Source organism: Danio rerio, chromosome 24 (genome assembly GCF_049306965.1).
Source record: "Danio rerio strain Tuebingen ecotype United States chromosome 24, GRCz12tu, whole genome shotgun sequence".
Classification (NCBI taxonomy): Eukaryota; Metazoa; Chordata; class Actinopteri; order Cypriniformes; family Danionidae; genus Danio; species Danio rerio.
This window is the reverse complement of record NC_133199.1, coordinates 4,036,830-4,054,492: the sequence shown is the minus strand read 5'-3', so window position 1 is coordinate 4,054,492 and position 17,663 is coordinate 4,036,830. Positions and strand designations below refer to the sequence as shown.

The 17,663-nt window shown below is 37.2% G+C and overlaps 2 protein-coding genes across 9 annotated transcripts in view; one reads left to right on the top strand and one right to left on the bottom strand.

Moving 5' to 3' along the window:
- The window catches only part of adarb2 (adenosine deaminase RNA specific B2 (inactive)), a 597,874-nt gene that overhangs the window by 267,650 nt on the left and 312,561 nt on the right, over nucleotides 1–17,663 (top strand). For 6 of the 7 annotated variants that reach the window (XM_073941369.1, XM_073941375.1, XM_073941373.1 and 3 more), the window contains one exon: nucleotides 165–238. The gene's annotated coding sequence lies outside the window, so the exon portion shown is untranslated. Of the gene's footprint in view, nucleotides 1–164; nucleotides 239–615; nucleotides 727–17,663 lie in introns of all 7 variants that reach the window. The other variant, XM_073941371.1, reaches the window with a different exon arrangement.
- The window catches only part of ifnu (class II cytokine, IFN-u), a 121,898-nt gene that overhangs the window by 96,709 nt on the left and 7,526 nt on the right, over nucleotides 1–17,663 (bottom strand). The gene's annotated exons all lie outside the window — the stretch shown is intronic.

Below are 17,663 nucleotides of genomic sequence, written 5' to 3'. Positions count from 1 at the left end.
CCATGCATTTCCTCCAGGGTAGCTAATTTGGGATGTAATAATCAGTTTGATAACTACTTATCATTATCGATCTCTCTTTAAAAAATCTCTTTTAAAGTCTCTCAGGGAGTAAAGCGGCTGCTTGGATTTTGTCATTTGTTTCCTGCTTTTTGTTTCCACCACAGGCCAGGACTCATTGCTCGATAACAAATGAGAGCTCAGAGGGGAAAAGGACCAGAAGACACACACGAAAAACAAGGCATGCTTTCTACACACACACTTGCTCTTGTTTGTTGCTCTTTAATTAAAGTCCACACCATGTGATGTCAAATCTCATCCCCTCCACTGCTCTATCTTGGAGCACGTCCATGGCTTATCACACACGTATCGATCCTTTCTGGAAGGTATGTTTGTTGGAGGGGATTTGACTTTATTTTTGAAAGGAGGGCATCTTGACATTATTTTTATGTGGTTGATTGGTTATTTTTTTTTTTAGTATGTACTTTAGTATGCTAATGGTCAACAGTTTAAAAGTCTTAAAGGGACATTATTTACTCACCCTTCAAAACTCTGAACACAAAAGAAGATATTTTGATTTAAAAAAAAGACATTAATAGTCGTTTTTTCCTACTACAGGTATGGAAGGCAATGGGTGTCAGCATCCAGCAATTTATCAAAACATCTTCATTTGTGTTTAACAGAAGAAAGAAAAAGGTCAAACCTACATGAGGGAGAATAAATAATGGGGTAATTTTCATTTTGGGTGAACTATCCTTTTAAGCTCAGCAAGGATAAATGTATTTGAACTTAAATAAGGTGAGAATTAGAATATTGTCAAATATAATGAATATTTTAAAATAACAGGTCAATATTTAACATGTATAAAGGGCAACGCAATTGCACAGTAGGTAGTGCTGTCGCCTCACAGCAAGAAGGTTGCTGGTTCGATCATCGGCTGGGTTGGTTGGCATTTCTGTGTGGAGTTTGGATGTTCTCCTTGCGTTCTCGTGGGTTTCCTCTGGGTGCTCCGGTTTCCCCCACAGTCCAAAGACATGTGGTACAGGTGAATTTTGTAGGCTAAATTGCCCGGTGTATGAGTGTGTATGGATGTTTCCCAGAGATGGGTTGCAGCTGGAAGGGCATTCGCTGCGTAAAGTTGGCGGTTCATTCCGCTGTCGCGGCCCCAGATTAATAAAGGGACTAAGCCGAAAAGAAAATGAATGAATGAATGAAATTGACATATATTAAATATATTTGAATTAGCCTGATCTCACGAGAAAACATAAGTATTTCACGTTTTTTTAGTTTAGTGGCTAATTCGTACAAATTCAGTCGTACGAAATTGTACGATTTTAAAAAGGAGGCATGGCACCTAACCCCACCCCTAAATCCAACCGTCATTGGGGAATGAGCAAACATACGAATTAGATCGTACGAGTTCATACGAATTAGCCACTAAATCAAAAAGTTACGAATTGCTGTGAGATTGTGTTGATTTGAATATATATATATATATATATATATATATATATATATATATATATATATATATATATATATATATATATATATATATATATATATATATATATATATATATATTTAAAAAGTGTTTACTCTTAGCAGCATTGATACAGTTATTAGAAATAATTATAATATTGATATAGTATACAAATAAAAAAAGTTATAAAACTATTGCAACATAAAATGTTTATTAAAAAAAAAAAAGTCTTTACTGTCACTTGATAGTTTTTATTCATTGTGACCCCAGAATGAACACTACGGAGACCCTAAAGCAGGGATGTCAAACTCAATTATATATTTGTGTTAACAATCAGTTAGAGAGATATTTCATACAATACTGAAAATTCTTTCATCATTTACTCACCCTTCACTTTCTTTCTCCTGTAGAAAACAAAAGAAGATGCTTTAAATAAACCTAGAAACATAACCATTGACTTCCATAGTATTTGTTTATCCTACTATGGAGGTCAGTGGTTTTCAGCTTTTTTCAGAATATCTTCTTTTGTGTTCAGTAGAAGATTTGAGCACTTGAGTAAATAGTGAGCCAATGTTCATTTCAGTGAACTATCCCTTTTAAATCTAATGTACCAAAATAATTGGCCAATGAGGGTGTATTTGTTCAAGTCAGTAGGGGTTAATACATTTGACTTAACTGCACACGTATTTTTCTTTTTATATGGACAAAAACAGCTTCATGTTGCACATTTTTCTTAAACAAACCGCATCTATGAAGTTTTAAAATCCTTAATGAACTTCTTTTAAATAAATGGATGATTACTATCATACATTAAAGGATTAAAATGGTTTGTTAACAGTAGAAAGTCATGCTAATTTTAATCTCTTTAGGCACCATTTGCATCATAATGTTGCTTCCCAATTTAAATCAGTCGGTTCCTCAGTTAATCAGCGTAATCAGCGATAAATATTAAATAATTAACACTCCTGAAAAAAAAATCTATTTAAATGCACAAACGACAACATAAGCTAATTAAAATAAACACCATGCTTAAGTCTGACGCTTTACAGCCGATTTTGTCAATAAAGCCAGTGAGGTCAAATTAATAATTCGGGAACATAAATCCCCCGAAACTAAAGTGATCCATCAGTCATGATTGTTTAAACGGACGTCATCTCATGCGCTGTTTGTGTGGGGATGACATTTTGAAATGGCCTGTCACCAGACTTCTCGCGCCGGTTAGAAGGAGTGAGGAAGCCTTCTCAAGTGTCTGCGGGTTAATCAGGAAATTAATTTATCTTCCTCGCCCAGGACATAATGAAGTGTGGAGGATAGAGGCATCATATAATGGGGTGAATAATTACACTGAGACATGTGCGAGGCAGAGGGAGAAATGGGTTGGTAATTAAGACAGAAGGAAACGCATGCAACGCACAGGGAAAAATGCCAGCGTCAGCCGCGATACGAGGAGGCCAGGTACGACTCTACACCTGCGACAAAAGGACACCAGCATTAATAACCCAGCCCATTATGACTCAACCAGGCCGTTGTTGATTTATTTAATCACAGAAATAGCACCGGCGTCGTAGTTAATATGCATTTCTGTATGCGCCGAGTTCCACTTTTGCAGAGCTACTTATTCACAATCTAATTAGGTCATCTTCCCTGTTGTTTCATGCGCAAGCGGCTTTCCTAACTTTGTGTGTATGTGTGTGTGTGTGTGTTTGTGTGTGATTATACTCAACCTGACAAAAAGTCATGTCACATATCCAAGTTTTAGGAACAACAAATAATAATTTGACTTCTAGTTGATCATTTGGTATCAGAAATGGCTTATATGAAAGTTGAAGGCCTCTAGATAATGCTTATTTGTCCAAAATAAAATCTGATCATGCCTTGATTTTTAACTATTTCATTAGGACAGTATGGTCTGACTTTGCTTAGACTAAAGTCTTGTCACTGAACATAAATAATGTCCAGTATAGAATATAAAGTCATGCTGCAGTGGAGACAGAATTAATATTTTGCGTGACTCCATGAGCTTGGAGGACTGCATCCATACATCTCTGCAATGACTCAAATCACTTATTAATAAAGTCATGTGGAATGGCAAAGAAAGCATTGCAGGAACCCAAAGTTCATTAAGACTCTTCGGATTCATCTTCAATGCCTCCTCCCTCCTCTTACCCCAGACATGCTCAATAATGTTCATGTTAGGTGACTGGCTGGCCAATCCTGGAGCACCTCTTTACTTTCAGCAACTTTGATGTGGAGGCTGAAGTTCTCACAACTGGGATCGATGGCAAGATATTTGTCTAGTAGTGTATAGTATACATCTGACATAAGAGATTGTTGAAAAGAGCTGTAGGGGGTCAGAAAAAGATTTGATCTGTTAATCTCTCGAGTCTTCGGTTTGAGTTGTTCGTTCATCGTTTTAAAGACAGTAGCCAATCAAATACAGTCAGAGCCGGAAAAAAGATTTGATCTGTTCATCTCTTGAGTCTTCGGTTTGAGTTATTCGTTCATCGTTTTAAAGACAGTAGCCAATCAAATACAGTCAGAGCCGGAAAAAAGATTTGATCTGTTCATCTCTTGAGTCTTCGGTTTGAGTCGTTCTTTCATCGTTTAAAGACAGTAGCCAATCAAATACAGTCAGAGCCGGAAAAAAGATTTGATCTGTTCATCTCTCTAGTCTAAGGTTTGAGTCGTTCTTTTATCGTTTTAAAGACAGTAGCCAATCAAATACAGTCAGAGCCAGAAAAAAGATTTGATCTGTTCATCTCTCGAGTCTTCGGTTTGAGTCGTTCGTTCATCGTTTTAAAGACAGTAGCCAATCATATACAGTCAGAGCCGGAAAAAAGGTTTGAGTCGTTCGTTCATTGTTTTAAAGACAGTAGCCAATCAAATACAGTCAGAGCCAGAAAAAATATTTGATCTGTTCATCTCTCGAGTCTTCGGTTTGAGTCGTTCTTTCATCGTTTTAAAGACAGTAGCCAATCATATACAGTCAGAGCCGGAAAAAAGGTTTGAGTCGTTCGTTCATTGTTTTAAAGACAGTAGCCAATCAAATACAGTCAGAGCCAGAAAAAATATTTGATCTGTTCATCTCTCGAGTCTTCGGTTTGAGTCGTTCGTTCATCGTTTTAAAGACAGTAGCCAATCATATACAGTCAGAGCCGGAAAAAAGGTTTGAGTCGTTCGTTCATTGTTTTAAAGACAGTAGCCAATCAAATACAGTCAGAGCCAGAAAAAAGATTTGATCTGTTCATCTCTCGAGTCTTCGGTTTGAGTTGTTTGTTCATCATGTAAAAGACAATAGCCAATCATATACAGTAAGAGCCGAAAAAAGATTTGATCTGTTCATCTCTTAAGTCCTCTTGAGTCATTTCTTTACATGCTGTCACTTGATGAAAGAACGACTCAAAAACCCGAAGACTTGAACAGTGAACTAATCATGAGTCCTTTCATCTCAGACTGTGCATTGGTTAAGGTAATATGGGACTGTCAGCGTGACGTGAACACACAACTCAAATTTGAAGCCTGAGGTGAGCTCTGCTAATCATAGACAAGGCACCAGGTAAACAGATTATTTTCTCTTTCTTATAGCATTCTAGTTATGATTGTTTATATTGTGATCAAGGTATAGTTATAGATGATTTTGGAAGCAACTCGTGACATTTAAATAATATTTAGGCCAGTTAAAAGAAATGACTCAAAAAAAAGATTTGTTCATCTCTATGAATGAGACTCAAAGATCCAAGTCAGGAAAATGATCCGATGTTCCCATTGTTATGCTTTAGAAGAACTTATGGCACCGTTTAACTCTGTGGAAACTTTTTAAAACGAAACATGTTTTAAGTCTACTGGAAGACTCGAGCTGTATAGAGCTGTTCGGTGCTGCAGCGAAGCTTTGAAAGATGTTCAGAAGTGTAAATGAAGTTCACCTCAGTCATTAACATGAAGGGCTTTGTAATCAGGGTAATTGTGGATAATAACTCAGAGCAGAGAGCAGCCGTCTGTCCCTCCCTCTGCAGGGGACGAGCACCCTAAAGGGCTTCTCCCACCGCTTTCACACTGTAATCAGCTTGTGACTCTCAGCATATCGGACTGATCGTTCTGCACATCATGATTAGGATTAAAGAGATGTTGCTGAAGTTGAGGCCTTCTTTTCTGTTTAATTATCACTCCAATTTAAAGGTGCTAACTGGAGATAAAATATTATTCAGAGGTAGATTTTTCACAAGATTTAGGTATAAATCTTATCTCAGACAACTCTTATAAATTAATGATATTATATTATTTACTATTATATACTGTTATAATACAATAAATATAAACTATAAATACTATTATTATTATTATGCTGTAAGTTTGTGATTCATGGGACCTTGATTTCCACTCTACATTTTAATATTTAATGTACAAAATTTAAGAAAAAGCTTTAAATATATAGAGTTTAGGTCAGAATTATTAGCCCCCCCGAATTATTAGCTCCTCTGTTTATTTTTCCCCAATTTCTGTTTAACTGAGAGAAGATTTTTTCAGCACATTTTTAATCATAATAGTTTAAATAAATCATCTCTAATATCTGATTTATTTTTTCTTTGCCATGATGACAGTAAATAATATTTGACTAGATATTTTTCAAGACACTTCTATACAGCTTAAAGTGACATTTAAAGAATTAACTAGGTTAATTAGGTTAACTAGGCAGGTTAGGGTAATTAGGCAAGTTATTGTATAACGAGAGACTATTGTAGACTATTGGAAAAAAAATTGCCTAAAGGGGCTAATACTTTTGTCCTTAAAATGGTGTTTAATAAATAAATTTTTTTAAAAATATTATCAGACATATAAAATATAAATATATAAATAAAAATAGAAAAAATAAATAAATATAAAAAAGAGAAAAAACAGTAGACTTAAACTGTACACACACACACACACACACACACACACATATATATATATATATATATATATATATATATATATATATATATATATATATATATATATATATATATATATATATTTATTAAATTATCTTTGCTAGAGTAAAATCAGTTTTTAATTTTTAAAGATTTTTGTAAAGTTTTAAGATATGAAGATAAATTTTTCAAGATTTTTATAATTCTGTGGTTCTTTTTGCCTCGGTCAAAAGAGGGGAAAAAAGAAAATATTTGGAAATAGCATTGAGAATAACAATAAGAATCAATAAAAGACTAATCTTTTTTGGGCTTATCTATTATTATTATTATTATTATTATTATTATTATTATTATTATTATTATTCATTCATTCATTCATTCATTTTCTTGTTGGCTTTGTCCCTTTATTAATCCGGGGTCGCCACAGCGGAATGAACCGCCAACATATCCAGCAAGTTTTTTTTACGCAGCGGATGCCCTTCCAGCCGCAACCCATCTCTGGAAAACATCCACAAACACATTCATACACACACTCCTACAATACGGACAATTTAGCCTACCCAATTCACCTGTACTGCATGTCTTTGGACTGTGGGGGAAACCGGAGCACCCAGTGGAAACCCACGCGAAGGCAGGGGGAACATGCAAACTCCACACAGAAACACCAGCTGAACCGAGGTTCGAACCAGCGACCCAACGACCTTCTTGCTGTGAGGCTATTATTATTATTATTATTATTATTTTTATTAGTAGTAGTAGTAGTAGTAGTATTTTGATAAATTCTAAATTGAATTCAAAACCAACATCAGAGAAATGCTGGAATAAAAAAAAAGTCTTTTTGTTCCACTTTGTGAAAGAAAACGTCTAATTAATTACCCTCATACCGCCCCCAAAAAAGCAGGGCCAGAATGCACTCCAAATAAAAGATTATTGTTATTAATAAGTCAAGCTAAAGCAATACATCATCACTGAAACCTAAGAAATGGGCACAAAATGTCTCGGTGTCAGTGTAATATAACTTTATCAGCCTGATTTAAAAAAAAGTTTTAAAAGTAGGACAGAACAAGACACCACAGACCAAAAAAACCCCCACTCATCCTGTGACTCCATTAGTCAATATTACAGATGTTTCATTTATGCCATATTTAAATTTCACCACCTTGTTTTATTGCTGGTACTTATGCAGAGCAGATGTCTGTTCACCCGCCACTAATATCATCAGAGCGGGAGAGGAAATGTTTGTCTGGTGTCTCTCTTTGAGATATCTCTCTTAATTGCTGTTATTTGTCGCTGTGGAATATTGATAGCGCTGGAGGGAAAGATTGGCAGCTGCATGAATCGTTATTAGCCGGCCTGTTGGCAGAGGCGAAAAGGTTCGATATACAGACGCTCGGCATCGGCAGGGCCCGAGGGAAACTGCTACCCTCTCAGACAAGAGATAATTACCCATCTGAGAACCACTGCGCCCGGGGCATCAGCCACGCACACACACACACACACACACACACACACACACATATATACACACACACACACAAATAGGGTCCTGCTGCCAGAAAGAGAGAGAGACGCACATTGTGGTATTTACACAGGTGAGCAAGATTGATAATTGGTAATCTAAGAGGAAAAAAACGATTCCAGCTCTTAAATGTTATGAAAGAATAAACAGACCTATTAATTTAGCATTGCCCTTGTTATCTTATTTATACATTTAAAAGCTTGCGCCTACAGTTTCGTTATTACAGGCCTTATTATGGACCTCTAAATCATTTGAAATTTAGTAAATTCATGCTTAATAAAAAACAGCTAAGTTTTTTCAAGTCAGTCTTTAAAGCATTCATCCATTCAATTGATTCGTTCAAACATGTCGATTCATTCAGGAACAGAAATAAGAGGCATGCCGGGATTGTTGCGAATCATTCTTTCAACCATTTGATGTGAATAAATAACACAAAAATCCCACAAAATCATAAAAAAAAACTAATAGCCCAGACTAGATGCCATAATTTAAAGATTTTGACTCTAAAATATTATAAAAGAGTAAACAGCCCTAATAATTTAGCTTCACCCTTGTTGTCTTGTGTATAAAACGTTTTAAAGTCTACCATTTTGTATTAAATAACACGTATCCTGGTCCTCTAAATCATACAGAATTTAATAAATTCATGCTTAATAAAATATTAGTTATGAAGTCTTTTTAAGTTGGTCATCAAAACCTTCATCCATTCAATCGATTTGTTCAGAAATGTCGATTCATTCAGAAACATAAATAAGAGGCGTAAGGAGTTTGTTGTTGCATCATTCTTTCAACCATTTGGTGTGAAAAATGCTCCAAAAATCTTACAAAATCATAAAAATACAAATGGCACAGACTAGACGGCATGCATGAATCAATGCTTTTTTATTTTACTAACACTATATAATAACTAGGCCCAAACAGAATCTGCACGCAGAAATCTGCAGATTACCACAGATTTTTATCCCATTGAGTGTTTTTATTTACTTGTGTAAATTTAGATTTATTGTTTTGAAATTCATTTCAGTAATTATATTGATTAATATGAAAGTGTTCATTTGATTTATGTACAAAACAGTCATATTTTCTGTCTTTTAGTAGAGATATTATATGATAAACTTGCTCTGTTTACCAAATAAGTGAATTTAAATAGATTTGCATTGTAAACATTAGATAAAAGTTTAAAAGCTATTATTTTTTATTTCATATAATAAGTTTTTAGTTCTCAAATTCACAAAATTCTCCACAGAAATAGCAAGAAAATTTCAGAAGATTTTGTCTGGCCTGAGTCATAACCATGTTTTCCATTGTTGGGAAAACATCATTTGAAAGCCAATGGGCTCTTTTTTAATGATCTAGGTGCAAAGTCTAAAGTGCATGGTGCAAAAGCGTTAAGGCCGTGTCCGACTCCACGTTTGCTATTTTAAGGATGGAGAACTACGGTTTGCACCGCAGCACATGGTCTAACAGTGATTATACTCTAAATGTAAATGTAATGAGTTGTGGGTGTGTTTTAAACATAACATGCATTAAACCTATCAGAGTCTCATCTCCCATTTCCTTTAAAAGTCAGTTGCGTCGTGCTATGGCACATTTGCTGTTTACAAGGCGGACTTTATAAGTGAAAAAACGCTTCACTAGTGAAAAAACAGATAAACAAAGCATCTGCAGCGCAAGGATAAAGAACGAGCCTCCACCATTCGGCCTCTTTACTTTTACTCTTTACTCCTTAACTTTCATGTATAAGGAAACGGTGTTGTACGCACTCCACTGAAGTCAACCATTAGCCTACATATTTAATTTAGTTTGTTAAGTGCAAAGATTTGCTTCAAAACTTCGTGCCAAACACGTCTTGCGCCTTATTGTGCCAGGTGTATGGTATGGCCCTTATGCAAAAAGAAACACTGCAAGTGTCTTTAACCTTGTAAACTGTGTCATAAGAAAATAGCTCTACAAATAACTGGACACTTGTTTCCTATAAATATTAACATTCTGTATTTGTCCTTTGTCCATAAAAAAGTAACTGGTAAACCTACAGTATGGGAGCCACTACTTGTATAAAAATAAAGTGATGCTTTTATACTGCTGTGTGATATTAGAGTTTAAATGTATTTTGAACACAGTAAACCTGTGCTTAGCCGGTACTGTAGCTGAATGTACATTTAATTGCTGACATTTAATCAATAGACTCAAATGGCAAAGGAGACCTATTATTCGCTGGTTCATCAATCCTGTATGACAAAGTGAAAGTGAGTTGAGATAATTGTCAAGCAGGAGGTTTTCAGTAAAGGTCAAAAGTAGTTTGCTCAGAGGATCAGTGTGAGGATTTGTGGATTGAGTTGACTGTGGGCCAAAGTACTCCTGTTAACAGGAAAGATGCTGGAATACTCTCTCTCTCTCTCTCTCTCTCTCTCTCTCTCTCTCTAACAATGTCACAAGCTATAGAGCTGAAATGTAATGATTTAAAGTGTTGCAATTTACACATTTACACTGCAGTGAATTAATTTTCCAGAAATCTGATAAAAGCAACAGTTTTTGTGTTTGCGAAACCACCAGAGGCCGCTGTGTACACGTTTTAAGATCTCAAAATACTCTCGCGAGTGCCATTCACGCCTGCTCTTCTCACATAAATCCGAGGCCGCTGTCGACTGACCGACTGACCAACCCTCCTTCCTTTACCCCAACCAATAGTGTTTTCTAAAGCACAGATTGACCAGCCCACCCACTTCCCTAAACCCAATCACAGTTTTAAAATGCAGTCAAGAAAAAGAAAAGCCCGCGCCTGATTTTTACCACATTTTCAGATTTTACCACATTCTCACCCTGTTGTTAATTTTTTTTTTTTCCTACTTTTGTTTTTGTCTTACCTGCCTTCTGGAACCGTTATTCATCGAATTCGCTCAGTCAACTGCAAGCTGGTTGACTGAAATACATATTGCGGCCCCTACTGGATTTGACGCGCAAATGGGACATAAGACAAATTTGAGATCATCAAAATGTGTACAGAGCGGCCTCGGGTAGAATTTTAAAAACAAAAACTGAAAGCAGACATAGCTCTGGATATGCAATTTTTATTCGCTAGACCTGGAGGACCTGTGTATTTATCAACAATAAGCTAGGTTGGATTTATCAGGGGTTACCAGAGCAAACTGAACTCTGCCAGATCAACAGACGGATATATTTATGGATAGATAGATGGATAGATGGATGTATGGCTGGACGAACGGACAGACAGACAGATAGACGGATAGATAGATAGATAGATAGATAGATAGATAGATAGATAGATAGATAGATAGATAGATAGATAGATAGATAGATAGATAGATAGATAGATAGATAGATAGATAGATAGATAGATAGACGGACAGATAGATGGACAGATAAACAGACAGACAGATAGACAGACGGACGTACAAATAGATAGATTGATTGATCACAGTATCGTGATCATGTGTTTCAGTGTATTCTTGGCAGAAGCACACAGACACATGCAAACAGCATTTCAAGCTGGAGTGAGCAACACCTGCTGCGTGCCCTTTGGAGTCCAGGCCGGCGAGACTTGATTAATCATCATATGACAGACTCTCCGTCATCACACCAGCTTTAATTATGAAAGCTATAAATTATTATTTTTTTAGAACTGTATAGATCATCTGCGCCAAAGCGTCCACAACAGGTGGATATTTTGTCTCCCCTTCGGAGTCTCTGGTGTCATTGAGTCGGGGTGATGTATGGCAGAAGCTGTGATTTCTCGCTTGTGAAATACTCCCTGTCTGGCATTACTTACTGTCTGTATCTGGCACCAAATAAAACAATGTGAGAAATTATATCCATTATCACTGAGGTGCACAGGACGTGTGGGTTTAATAAATAACGGCATCTATCTGAATCAAAAGCTATGAAGGAATGGCAAGTCTGTCGCTCTAAGAATGAATTCTTGTGTGAAACAAAGCTGAATGTCGAAAGCAAATCATTGGTTTGTGTTTCATACTAATAATTTGATTAAACATATCCTGAATATAGTAGCACGGTAGCTTAGTGTTAGCACTGTCGCCTTACAGCAAGGAGCTCGCTGGTTTGAGTCCCGGTTGGGCCAGTTGGCATTTCTGTGTGGAGTTTGCATGTTCTCCCCATGTTGACGTGGGTTTCCTCCGGGTGCTCTGGTTTCCCCCACATTGCAAAGACATGCGCTATAGGGGGATTAGATAATCAAAATTGGCCATAGTGTATGAGTGGCTGTGAGAGTATATGGGTGTTTCCCAGTACTGGGTCGTGACTGGAAGCATATCCGCTGCGTAAAACATATGCTAGAATAGTTGGTGGTTCATTCCACCATGGTGACCCCTGATAATCAGAGACTAAGCCAAAGAAAAATGAATGAATAATTGTCCACTTACAGTTTAAACTCTCTCTTCTTTTGCAGCCTGTCACTGTACTCTTCAGGGACAACTATATTGGTTTTTTTTTTTTTTTGCTCAAGTAATTGTGTTTGTTTAGCCCCTCTCTCTGATCCTACTATCAAGACAGTTGTGCTAGCAAAGTATTAAAGATCCAGCTTCTGGCATCAGTTGCTAATAATTGTGCCTCTTGATCCTAGGCTAGTGAAGTTTACCTAAACAGCTCTTACCAGTTAATCTTAGTTACGATCACTGCCATACAGGTCTTGACACCAATAGAACCCCTTTATTCCTAATCTCCCCTTTGCAAATAACTGGTATTTATGAAATGGGTGGCAGCTCCAGATTAGTGGGACTTGAGCTCCAAGAGGACTGTACAAACCCCCTGGGGCTTTTGATTGATTTATTCAATGTCTTTTATGGAGTCACTTATGACCTTACCCCAACCCTAAACTTACTCCTTAAAGTAACAAGTTGTGTTTTAATAACATTTACTACCACAACTGTAAACCTACCCCTTACAATAACCTGTTGGGTTTTATTAACATCTAGTACCACACCTCTTAACCTACCCCATTCAGTAACCTGTTCTATTAGCATCTACAGTACTACCACAACCTCTAAATATACCCATGACAGTATACTGTAGTGCTTTATTAGTGTCTTCTACCACAACCTTAAACCTGCCCCTTATAGTAACCTGTTGTGTTTTAGTACTGTCTTGTACCATAACTCTAAGCCTTTTCCCTACAGTAACCTGTTGTGTTTTATTAGCCTCTACTAACCTAACTCTAAACCTACCCCTTACAGTAACCTGTGTTTTATGAACATCTAGTACCACAACCCTAAACATACCCCTCACAGTAACCTGTTGTGTTTTATTATTGTCCACTACCACAACCCTAAACCTACCCCTCACAGTAACCTGTTGTGATTTAATGGCGTCTACTAACACAACCCTAAACCTAACCCTCACAGTAATCTGTCTTGTTTTATTATTGTCTTCTATCACAACCCTAAATCTAACCCTTACCGTAATCTGTCTTGTTTAATTATTGATTACTACCACAACCGTAACCTACCTCTTAAGGCTGATTTATACTTCTGCGTCAAGCGCACACGTATGCATTGGCGCTATGTATTCGCATAGCCCTCGCCATCGCCAATGCGCACCTCTCCAAGAATGTAACTACACATCGCAATGACGCATAGCGAAAGCTCTGTGATTGGTCAGCTTGGTTGTGCTGACGAGTGTGAGCGGGGTTGAGAGCCGCGCAAGCCCGATGGAGCGAGTGTTTACAAGTGTCGAGTTCTGTAAAGGAGCTTCAGATGTAAACTGTTGTTTTGTGTTTACCTTATGATTAAAGTTGTTGCATGTCCGCCGGTTCCCTGCCTCAAAATGAGCGAGTTTGAGCCACTTGTATGTTAAGGTAGCATTCAGAAAAAAACAAAACACCAGTGAAGAAACTCAACACAGGGGAACATAAACACCTACTGCCCACTAGCATTTCGGAAGTGTTATTGCAGAGCAACAAAAACAGCGTGCTGAATTATAAATGCATGGCAATGTGCATTGCATGCGCCGTGGTTCATGCTGATCACTCAACGCAGAAGTATACCTGTTGTGTTTAAATTAACATCTAGCACCACAACTCTAAACCTACCCTTTTACTGTAGCCTGTCGTGTTTTATTAGCATCTACTATCACAACCCTAAACCGACCCCTCACAGTAACCTGTTGTTTATTATTAATGTTTACCACCACAACTGAACCAAATACTCATTACATGTCAAGTTTTACCAACATCTAGTACCATAACTCTAAACCTACACCTTACCGTAACCTGTTGTGTTTTATTAGTGTCTACAACCACAACTCTAAACCTATCCCTTACAGTTGTGTTTTATTAAAGTCACTACCCCAAACCTGCTCCCTTGTAATGTCAAGTTGTACTGACAAAGACAGTTTGTGATATAGTTTCCATTTTCAGTTTCCTTTATTTATGTCAGGGGTGTTAAACTCAATTCCTGGAGGGCCGAAGCCCTGCACAGTTTAGTTCCAACCCTGCTCCAACACACTTACCTGTAGGTTTCAAACAAGCCTGAAGGACTCAATTAGTTTGATCAGGTGTGTTTAATTAGGGTTGGAACTAAACTGTGCAGAGCTGCGGCCCTTTTGGAACTGAGTTTGACACCTGTGATTTATGTCATTCAACACATCACAATAGAATTGTAATGCAGAACGAAATTACGTTGCAACAGACCCAACAAGAACATAAAAAAACATCCCTATACAAACACTATAAAATCCTAACATGATAAATAAGCTTTTATAATTCCATAAAAATATAATTATATAAGATATAACCTATTTTTTTAAATCTCTGAAGAGAATAACTTAATGCTTAAATACCTATTTCACCATTTGTTGTAATATTAACAATTTATGCTAGTTTAACAAATTTATTGATTTATTATTTAACACTAGCTATCAACAATGCTTAAGAAATGGTATTATTCAAGTCTTATAATGACAAAACCGCACTGATTTGCTCCTCAGGCCTCTGTAACTGCCTGGCGTGCCTGAAGGCATGAATGAGAGCAGGCTATGACCAGGGTGGGTTTGATCCCCTAAAATGTTATTTGCCCTAGACAGACACATATACTTGCTTATGTCAAAATGTCATGACAAAGACATCTCCAACAGTGTCATCTTTGCATTAAAAATGACATAAATGAGCAAATGACACTTAATAACATAATGCCATCAATGTCTTAAGCATGCACACAATTTCTTTTATCTTCATGGCATGCGTCAGTTCATGATAATAAAGGTTGCATGACAGTCTTAAGTAAAGTGTTACCGACTTGTATTTGCTATTGATCCTGATAATGACTTTATGTTAATGCCACAGTGTGCATTTATAAAGTGCCTTAAAGGCCTAGTTAATAGTAAATGAGATTTCAGCATTGGAATACTGACCAAATCCATCTTACAAAGGAGCAAGATAACATGCACCCATTTGTCACTCTTCCTAAAGGTTTATACAAACAGCTTACAACAGCCTAACGCATTTTAGCACGGATATCAACAATCCAGACATCCGGCGCAGATACTCGCATGCCAAGATACATTAGAGCTGCTCGCGGGGCAGGAAAAAAGCGAGACGGCTCTAATAAATTCACTGGTAGACATGATGTCCATTCATCTCCCGCCGCTGCTTGTTGAATAAAAGGTTCCATGAATTCAGTTTATTATCTGCCGAGCGCAAAAGCCTGTGCCACTTGATTTCCCTGAGCAGTCGATAAATTGAGCAAGGCCACGGCAGCATTGTATGTGTCTCCCAAACGGAGTGTGTAAGCCAGAAAACCACCCTTTCCCCACCGATTCTCACCTCGATTCTTCCCTCCGTGCATTAAACCTGTGATAGCGCCTTTCAAAATTCACGGGGAAGAGTGGTGTGTATGAATTGCTCGCTGTGCTTTCAAGCTGTATTTGTGTGCTTTCAAGCACGCCGCAGTAATGCGACTTTTCCTTCAGTCTAATAAGGACACAAGCACTCAGGATGAAAAGGATTACTTTGTGTATTTACATGGCACTGCGCTTTTCGAGCACGTACTTGAAGGAAACACTGGATGAGGAGAAGGAGTGTGGGCGAACAACTGACAGTAGATTTTTTGGATTTAACCAAACATACTTTTTGAAATGTTTTCCAGTAAAAAATAAATTATACACAGTTGAAGTCAGAATTATTAGCCCTTCTGAATTCCTCCTGTATTTTCCCCCAATTACTATTTAACGGAGAGAAGATTTTATCAACACATTTCTAAACATAATATATTTAACTATATATTTAGCATTTATTATGTCAAAGGTTCCAAAAGGATAAAATATGATAAAAAAGAGATGAGTAGAAGAAGAAATAAGCTTAAGTAATAGATGAATAAATTATGTCGTAATGGGCTGGGAAAATAATAAGCTTGTGTTTCATCCCACTCCATTTTCGACCATGTTGAAATGTATCTATTTATTTTTGTTACTGATATTTTATGTATGATATTTTTGATCGAAAATCAATAAATCAAATCAAATCAAATCAATTAGGGTTGGGTCGATAGACGATGCCACCATCCATCGCCAATGGTGGACAGACATTACGATGCTGAGCTGGCATTGCGATCCTCCACCTCACCCCTGTTACAGCAGCAACCTGCTCACGAAACAAACTCAGGCCCTGTTCACACTAATATGTCTTAGTTTTAAAATGACATTTTAAAACGAAAACGATCCACATCCACACTGATGTTTCACCTAGCATTTCTGAACAGCTTTCCATCCAGACTGTCCCACTGAAAACACACATCAATTGACCACACAAACACACACACACTAATGCGCTGCAGCATATGCACACGTCTGAGCTCCAGGCATCAGCAGGTGCTTTCAGCACAAAACCCCAGAGAGCAGTGCACGTCGGACAGTTTATCAAGGATGTACCGCTGGATGGCGTCTCACTATAGTTGTTAAACATGATATTTAATTAATCTTGTCTCTATCTAACGACTCCTCTGTCTATTGAATCCATCAGGTAACGTGTCACAGCATCAGTAAACTGCTTCAATCTTCGCTTTCACGCTTGTACTGAGTCATTTTTAGTGTAAACCTCAGATACTGTTGGCTGGTTCCTGTTGGTTGTGCACCTTTTTATCAACCAAATTTGTCGACGCTATTACAACGACACAGATCACTCTACCTATTCATGCCAGAGTCCTGCGGAAAAAGTGATTGACAGGTGGTAATTTGTGTGTAACTCATCTTTACTTATTTATGATTTGGTTATGGGTAAAACAAAGACCATGTGGGTCAGGTAGTTGAAATGGTAAGCTACAAATAATTAATTCGTTATGAATTAGTTAATTATTCATAAATAATAATTCAGAGCATCATCCATCGCGATGTTCCCCATTAGACATCGTACAATGCCGAATTGATCAACATTGCCCAACCCTAGTTTTAATAACTATTTTTAATATCTGATTTCTTTTATCTTTGCCATGATGGCAGTACATAATTTTATACTAGATGTTTTTCAAGATACTAGTATACAACTTAAAGTGACATTTAAAGGCTTAACTAGGTTAATTAGGGTAAAGTTAGGGTAAAATTAGGGTAATTGGGCAAGTCCTTGTGTAACAGTGGATTGTTCTGTAAACAATCAAAATATATATAGAGGGGGCGTCACAGTCAGTTCCTGGAAGGCTGCAGCCCTGCAGTTTAGTTCCAACCCTAGTTAGACACACTTGATCCAACTAATTGAGTCCTTTAGGCTGGTTTGAAACCTGCAGGTAAGGAGGGT